The 9,346-nt window shown below is 35.2% G+C and overlaps 1 pseudogene; it reads right to left on the reverse strand.

Moving 5' to 3' along the window:
• Positions 1-3,061: 3,061 nt before the first annotated feature.
• Positions 3,062-5,012, reverse strand: LOC108023827 (uncharacterized; annotated as a pseudogene).
• Between the last annotated feature and the right edge of the window lie 4,334 nt (positions 5,013-9,346).

Genomic DNA, 9,346 nt, shown 5'->3' on the forward strand with positions numbered 1-9,346 from the left:
ATCAACTGAATCAGAAAAAATACCCGGGCTGCGACCACATTATTCCCCAAATAATTGTACTGCCAAATTATTAGAAGTCTCTCAAGTATTTGATAGAGTCTGGCTAGAAGATATATTGGACAAGATCACAAGAATGCTCCCCTACAACACCGACAAGCTTTTTGCGACAGAAAATTTGTTGTGAGGTGCAACACAGCTAAATCTGATGATTTCACTGTTAAAGCTGGAGTTCCTCAAGGTAGCGTGCTAGGACCAACATTATATATCCTCTTCATAGCAGACATCCCGACAAGCACACGACTAACATCTACGCTGATGATACAGCTATTCTTAGCCGGTCAAAATGCACGATTGAACTAACTGCGCAGCTAGCTCTTCATCTGGTCATCTGGTTGAAAAATGCTGATAGCTTTTTTGGCCAATAAGAGTTTGGTGATAATTTTTATTTATTTATTTAATTGAAGTCAGCAAATGTCTGCCAGCATGATACTTGTTAATGCTTTGTTTACATTAAGTGGACGGTGGACAGGTGGTTTAGGATGTTTGTTTCATTCAGATTTACAAAGCATTCAGTGAATATTAAATAATACAATTCATTATATTGTGAACATATAACGCGAAATTGATTGCGTAATTCCAATATTATAAGGTAATAGGTCGAAAGTGACGAGTTGACCTTACAGAGACAGAGAACTGTATTTGACCAAGAAGGTAGCTTCAATTAACAAGATCAGTGAATAGTTTGTGAAGAAACAACGTAGTGCAAACAAAAAGTACTGTTTTTTTACCGATTCAATAAGGTTCTAAAACTTGGCATATTGAGGTGACCAAACACACGGGCAGTATTCCAGGATTGGACGAACCAAGAAAATGTACAAGTGTTTCGTGGTATAGGGGTTATCTTATTTCTTTGACCAACGTTCTTTCTACGTTCCGTGAAGTTTAAGTGGTTGAATAAGACTCCAAGGTCAGTAGCGGAATTTATGCGTTCAAGATCACTAAACCCCATAAAATATCTTGTATGACAGAGATTCTTCCGATAAAAGGACATTTAGAATGATTTAAGAACACAAAATTCTGGGTGCCCCAAGAATGCATATTGTTCAGATGGGCTTGCAATAGGGCATGGGAATCGGTATTCGTTAAAGGCATGTTTAGTTTTACATCGTCAGCGTACATCAGAAATTTAGAGGAGAGAAATACTTGAGGCCAGTCATTGATAAAAATTCCTACGAGAAGAGGCCTTAGGTGGCTTCCTTGCGGAACACAAGAGGTCACATCAGTCCAGTTCGATAAATATGTTGAAATCCACTTAACCACTCAACGTGATTGGAAATCCTATTAGATTACGTTTTTTCAATAATAACCATGGCTTTACGTAATTAACACCATATACAATTTTTAAGGATTGTTGCTAGCTTCAGTGATATTAAAGAAAATTATTTTATTAGTTCTCTGACCGTTTTTTTACAGCTATGTTTCAGAATCCGATTTTTCCGCCGGATTTTTATTAAATCTAATTCGAAATTTTAAGATAATAAGTCAAAAAACACCGAAGCTATAATTTGGTTCATATTATTATCCCACCCGTTTTCCTATCGTTCCTATGGCAGCTATATAATATAGTCGTTAGATGTACAAGATTAAATTCGAATTTAAAAACTAAGTAAAAAATGTTCCTTACAAGCGTAAGAGGTTAAATTAAAAAAACACCAATGATTATATCTTTTTTTTTCATATTCTTTTCCCACCAATTTTAAGATAAAGTGGTCCGATTTTGATATAAATTATTTAAAAATTCAGAACTGATTAAAAAATATTATTGCCAAGCGTTGGAGGTTATATGTTAAAAAACACAAAAGATATTATTTTTAAAAAATCTTTTTCCCGATAATTCCTATGCGAGCTTTACAAAATAGTTATCCGATCCGGTTTGTTTCGACTTCTATACTACCTGCAGTAGAAAGAAGACTTTTCAGTGCGGTTGCTTTAAAACTGAGAGACTAGTTTACGTAGAAACGGACAGACAGACGGACATGGCTAGATCGACTCGTCTAGTGATGCTGATCAAGAATATATATTCTTTATGAGGTTGGAAAAGTCTCCTTCACGGCATTTCAAACTTCTGACTGAAATCAATATACCCTCCGCAGGGATATAAAAAGCAAAGTTCCTTAAAACAAAAAAGAAAGTTTACTTAGACAAGCCGAAGTTTGTTACCCTTACAGTTGACATCTATTTGTTAGAGTAGTCCGAAAAAAATAGTATACATACATCCTATCGGAAAGAGACAAAATTATTGTATCCGTAATGAAATTATCTTCGATTGCAACCTAAATAAAATAATACAAAGTTTATTGATTAACCCACTTTTTAGACAATAAAACAATCTTTTTTAAAAACAAAAAACTTTTTTTGGGAATTGGGAATTTCTCACTAGTAGAGTAAAGATTCGTCAGAAAGTATGTAATAGGTAAAAGGAAGACCCCAGAATGGATCACTAGCTTAGTCTTTCTAGCTATGTCCATATGTCCGTATGAACGGATCTCGGAAATTATATGTGCTAGAATATTCAGACTTGGCATTCAGATTCCTGGGCTTCCTGCATAGAAATAAATTGTCCCTGAAATGTATTCATACCTATCGATTGATTACGTATCGATTGACCCAAAAAAAGGTGCCGCGCCCACTCTAACACCCGCAAACCGCACAAAACTTTGTTGGCCACAGTTGTTATGCCAGAAAATTTTTTTTTTACAAATATCTTATCTATCTACATAATAAGTCGAACCCTGCCGAATCGGACAACTAAATCTTATAGCTCCCATAGGAATAAACGGGAAAAAAATTTAAAAAAATAATTTCTTTGTTGTTTATTAACATATAACTTTAGCTTTTAGCTCAATCTCTAACCTTGTCCATGTGTATCCAGAATTTTGTGTTCTTAAATCACTCTAAATGTAACTTTATGGCCTTTTATTGGAAGAATTTCTATCATACAAGATATTTTATCTGGTCTAGTGATCTTGAACGCATAAATTCTGCAACAGACCTTGGAATCTTATTCAACCACGACTTCAACTTCACGGATCTTTGATAGATACCTCGAAACACTTATACGTTTCCTTGGTTTGTGCAATCCTCGAATACTGCCCGTCTGTTTGGTCACCTCAATTTGCTAAGAATCAGAACCTTGATTGAGAATGTTTTCTTGTTTTAATTAATAATCAAATTACTGTGGAATAGTTTGGGCATGCAAGTAACCAATTAAATGTTATACATCAAAAGTTAAGTAATCTATAAGATTTAAAATTAAAAGAAATCGTTCGTTAGGGAAAATAGTATACGACCTATCGGAAAGAGACAAAATTTTTTTATCCTTAACGAAATTATCTTCTATTTCAACCTAAAAAAAACTATATAAAGATATTGATTTGACACTTTTTAAACAATAAAACAATCTTTTTTAAAACAAAACAAATTTTTTTTCTTTAAAATAAAATGGGAATTTTTCACCATTTCCTAATTATACCCGCTACTCGTAAAGTAAAAGGGTATTTTAGATTCGTCAGAAAGTATTTAATAGGTGAAAGGAAGCGTTTCCGTTTGTATTATTAAAATCGTTCGTTTGATCGAAAAAAGATGTTTGCCTCGCCAACCCTAGCACCCCTTTCGAATAAGTAAATACATTTTCTAAAATGTTCACAGATCAAAAATGAAGGCGATTTGCAGAAGGTATATTGATTTCAGTCAGAAGTTTGAAAATATATTCTTGATCAGCATCACTAGACGAGTCGATCTAGCCTTGTAGGTCTGTCCGTTTCTACGCAAACAAGTCTCTCAGACTTAAATCTATCGCGGAATCGGAATCTTTCCAAAATGTTTTCTTTCTACTGCAGGTAGTTTATAAGTCGGAATCAGCCTGATGGGACAACTACATATTATAGCTTCCATAGGAATTACAAAGAAAAAAATTTAAAACAAATTATGTCTTTGTTGTTTTATAACATATAACCTCCTACGCTTTAAAATAACATTTTCAATTAGTTCTGAATTTATAATACAATTTTTTATTAAAATTGGACGACTATAGCTAGTGGTGGGAAAAATATATGAACAAATTATTTCTTTTGTGTTTTTTAACATAAAAAATCATATGCTTGCACGGAACATTTTTTAATAAGTTTTAAATTTCGAATTAAATTTTATTAAAATAGAACGACCTTATCATATAGCTGACAAAGGAACGATCGGAAAATGGGTGGGAAAATAATAACCAATCTGGTTAACCTACGCACACCGTAGGTTAGGCATGGACTGTCGGCATTGACGATAAGGTGGCTTCAAAGAAATGCACCAGGCACTCGGCCTGTTTTGCTCCTAGTCCGAGATCCTGTCCAACAATTTCAAGTTGGTGTACTATGTATATAAAGTATTCGCTAGCAGGATCCTCCGGCTTTTTCTCGTGCGTCTTCTTGGCAAACATTGCGATCGCTGTAAAGCCGCCACAACTTGGGAACCAGTTGCATTTGCGGCCAGTCTTATCACAGGTAGCCAAGACGTTGGCCAACGTCCAAAAGCAGTTGCGTTTCAGGCGTTCCTCCTTGCCATCGAGGTATGTGACCATGTAGCTGCCCGTCAAACTGTGAATCTTCTCAGAGACATGTGCGTCCCCCAAAGAGAGATTACACAGGCACTCTACGGCATCTACATATGTGGCGCTGAATGTGGGGGTCAGTGAGCTCCTTAATGACTGCAAAAGCATTGATATTGTCGTTGCCTTGGAGGAAGACCAGTGACAGCCGGCACAGATCCTCGAAGGCGGCATGCTTGCGGCGCTTGATCCTGTTTGCCATTCCACTGACGTCCTTGGTGCCTAGGCTCTCCAGTGCCGCCACCTCCTCCATCACCTGACCAAGTCCAATGTGCATCGCGTCCTTTGCCTTTATGCGGCACTCAAGGCGTTGATCCCGGAGGAGGATGTTCTCCACTGGTGTCCTGGCAGAGTCCATTTGTTTGAACATAAAAAGAATTGAATCCAATCCAATCCTCTCCTTTCAAGTAACCAAAAAGACGATAAAAGTCGATATAGTCGTCCGATTTTGATAAAATTTAATTCGAAATTTAGAACTCATTAAAAAGATATTTCCAAGAGTAGGAGGTTATATGTCAAAAAACACAGAAGCTATACTTTGTTTCATATTATTTTCCCACCAATTTTCCGATCGCTCCTACGACAGCTATATGATATAGTCGTCCGATTTTGATAAAATTAAATTCGAAATTTGGAACTAAATCCAAGTGTAGGACCAAAGATATAATTAAAAAAAAAAATTTTCCTCGATAGTTTCTATGGCAGCTATAAGATATAGTTGTCCGATTCGGATGGTTCCAACTTATATACTACCTGCAATAGAAAGAAGACTTTTGGGAAAGTTTCAGCCTGATACCTTTAAAACTGAGAGACTAGTTGACGTAGAAACGGACATGGCTAGATCGACTCGTCTAGTGACGCTGAAGGAGACGATTCGATCTAATCAAATCCAAATCCGCAATAAAAAGGATCGGATATTTAATGTATTAATATTAATGTTTTCTAAAAACTGCAAAGCTATAGAAAAATCGACTGGCTGAAGATAGTTTCCTTCCTTGTTTTCAAAATCTAGTATAAAATGGGATCCCATTCGCTTTTGCTGTAATACTCATATAAATATGAGCTTTGGAATAGCATTACATAACATTTTTTGGGCTCTTAAAAATTTATTTTAAAAAGTTTTAGTGGATGAAAAACTTATAAATGTTCCCTTTTACTTTCAAAATGTCTAATAAGAATGTTTTCCTATTTTAATTAATTATCAAACCAATAAAATGCTTTTCATATTAAAGAAAAGTGGGTCGTTATAGCCGTCCGATTTTGATAAAATTTAATTCGAAATTCAGAACTAATTAAAAAATGTTAATTCCAAGAGTAGGAGGTTATATGTCAAAAAACACTGAAGCTATAATTTTTTTCATATTATTTTTCCACCTATTTTCCGTTTGTTCCTATGGCTGCTTAATATCTTTCAAACCGTAATTTTTATGACAAAAAGTGTTATACATCAAAAGTTGAGTAATCTATAAGATTTAAAATTTAAAAAGAAATCGTTCGATTTTAATTTGGGAAAATAGTCAAAGAGTGGTTTTTTAGATAGAACTTTTTGTCATAACTATAGAAGAGTTTTTGGCAAATTAAATTATCTTTTCAGAGACATGGCACGTCTCTGTATCATTAGTTTTTTAGAAAATATTTGCGTTTTAAATATAGTTTTTATTTGGATTTTCCGCTTAACGTTTTCTATCCAGAGGGGCATTTATCCCCACCGTATACAGCAGCACCAATTTTCTACATTTTAAGTCGTGGTATGCAATCTTCTTAGTTTTTGTGATACCATTCGATTGGTGTATCACTTGTTACGGTCGGGCCATAATATCAGATTTTTAATTCTTCGGCTTTATACGAGGTGTGTTCAAAAAGTATGGTGACTTTGTATTTTCAAGAAAAACTGTTAATTTATTTATCAATATTAATGTTGTCCCCTTCAAAGTAATCCCCCTCAGATACAATACACTTATGCCAACGGTTTTTCCCATCCTCAAAGCACTTCCCATAAGTACTTGCGGTATAGCCTTGAGCTCTTCCAGCGATGCAGTCCTTATCTCTTCAATCGTTGCAAATCTCCGTCCTTTCATAGGTCTCTTTAGTTTTGGGAACAAGAAAAAGTCACATGGGGCCAAATCCCGTGAATATGGTGGCTGAGGCATTATTGTGGTGTTGTTTTTGGCCAAAAAATCTCTCACAAGCAAAGATGAGTGAGCAGGGGCATTATCGTAATGCAAAAGCCATGAATTGTTTTTCCACAATTCTGGACGTTTCTTTCGTATTGCTTCTCGCAAAAGGCGCATAACTTCCAGATAATACTGTTTATTGACCGTACGACCATATGGTAAGAACTCCTGATGCACCACGCCATGGTAATCGAAGAATACAGTGATCAAAACTTTGACATTTGATCGAACTTGGCGTGCTTTTTTCGGTCTTGGCTCACCTGGGCTCTTCCATTGTGACGATTGGGCTTTGGTTTCGATATCATAACCATATACCCATGATTCGTCACCAGTTATGACCCATTTGAGTAAATCTGGTCGTCGTTGACGTCATCCAACAGCTCTTGAGCGATGCTCATGCGACGGTTCTTTTGGTCAAAATTCAGCAATTTTGGAACAAACTTCGCTGTCACACGACTCATGCCCAAAACGTTTGAAAAAATTTCATGGCACGAGCCAAGCGATATACCGACATCTTCAGCAACTTCTCTGATAGTGATTCGACGATTTTCCAAAACAATTTTCTTCACTGCTTGAACGTTTTCATCAGTTGTTGACGTGCTTGGGCGTCCAGAGCGAGGCTCGTCATTGGCATCTTTCCGGCCATCTTGGAAGAGTTTGTACCACTTGTAAACATTTTTTTTACTCAGAACAGTTTCACCGTATGCCACTGTCAACATTTCAAGTGTTTCGGAGCACTTAATTTTATTTTTTACACAAAATTTGATGCGAATCCTTTGATCCATATTTTTCGATAGCAAAAAATTGCTGAGCACGCAAAACAACTTGTTACCTTTACGCCTCTCACAACTAAGCAAAAAAGGGGATTCAATTGAAACTTGGTACAGATGTTAGGGAAGAGTGTACCAACATAACAAAACAAAATATAACAAAAAACAATATTTGAAAAGTCACCTTACTTTTTGAACACACCTCGTATAGTAGTTGTCTTCGCACGCTCTCTTGCGCGCTTCGCCACCACGTGTGTCCACAGTGATAAAACAAATTTTAAATCTCATGTCTTATGAAATAAGGGATTAACTAATTCAACTGATCAATTCCTGTAAACATTGTTTTAATTCGGACTTCATAAAAACATTATATCCAACAAAAGTGTGTCATTCCAGAAACAGTCATAATTATGCAAGCAAATTAATTTTCTCACTTGTGAATTTCAAAACATTTTTTATACTTTTGCAGAGGGTATAATGATTTCAGTCAAAAGTTTGCAACGCAGTGAGGGAGTCGTTTCCGACCCCATAAAGTATATATATTCTTAATCAGCGTCACAAGACGAGTCGATCTAGCCATGTCCGTCTGTCCGTCCGTTTCTAAGCAAACTAGTCTCTCAGTTTTAAAGCTATCGGGCTGAAACTTTCCCAAAAGTCTTCTTTCTACTGCAGGTAGTATATAAGTCAGAACCAGCCGGATCGGACAACTATATCTTTTAGCTCCCATAGGAACTATCGGGGAACAAATTTAAAAAACTTTATATATTTCGTTTTTTTTTTTAACATATTTCTTTCTAAGCTTGGATATAACAATTGTAAATTAGTTCTGAATTTCGAATTAAATTTTATCAAAATCGGACGACTATATATATATATATCTTCGATGTTTTTTAACTTTTAACCTTCTACGCTTGGAAATAACATTTTTTATTTGGTTTTGAATTTCGAATTAAATTTTATCAAAATCGGACGACTATATCATATAGCTGCCATAGGAACAATCCGAAAATTAGTAAGAAAACATGAAATAAAAATTATATCCTTTTTGTTTTTTAACATATAACCTTATAAGCTCGAAAATAACATTTTTTAATTAGTTTTGAATTTTGAATTAAATTTTATTAAAATCGGACGACTTTATCATATAGCTGTCATAGGACGATAGGATAATTGGTGGGAAATAATGTGAAACAAATTATAACTTTGGGCTTTTTGACATATTATCCTATAATATTGGGAATATAAAATTTTGTATTTTTAAGAATGTCGAATTCAATTTAATAAAATTGTCAATTATTTTTTATAAATGCAAGGGTATACAAATTTCGGCTTGCCGAAGTTAACTTCCTTTCTTGTTTTATAATCACTTATTCGTTATTACACTCTTCAGTAGGTCAAGCTTATTTTATTTACTGCTTTTTTACCTTCTCTCGATTTTTTAAACTCCTCGATAAGGTTATGATGATGATCATGATGCTCAATAATCAAGCCTCTGCCCAAGAGATTTATTTATTTATTACTGAAGAGAGTCGAAAAATTATAGAATTAGCCAATTACTTTTAAAATCTAAATTCTGCGGAAATTGCTGTCTACATTAGCGGACTTTAGGGATCACTTTGGGGATCTTTTTGTTTATGTAAGCGGACTTCAGGGCTAGCTTTGGGCTCCAATGTTTACAATATGGCCTCCGCTGTTTACAGGATACGTTTGATGCGGACTGCACGCAACTGATACGGGTGGGAATAAGG

This window comes from Drosophila biarmipes, unplaced genomic scaffold (assembly GCF_025231255.1).
Source record: "Drosophila biarmipes strain raj3 unplaced genomic scaffold, RU_DBia_V1.1 ptg000008l, whole genome shotgun sequence".
Lineage (NCBI taxonomy): Eukaryota > Metazoa > Arthropoda > Insecta > Diptera > Drosophilidae > Drosophila > Drosophila biarmipes.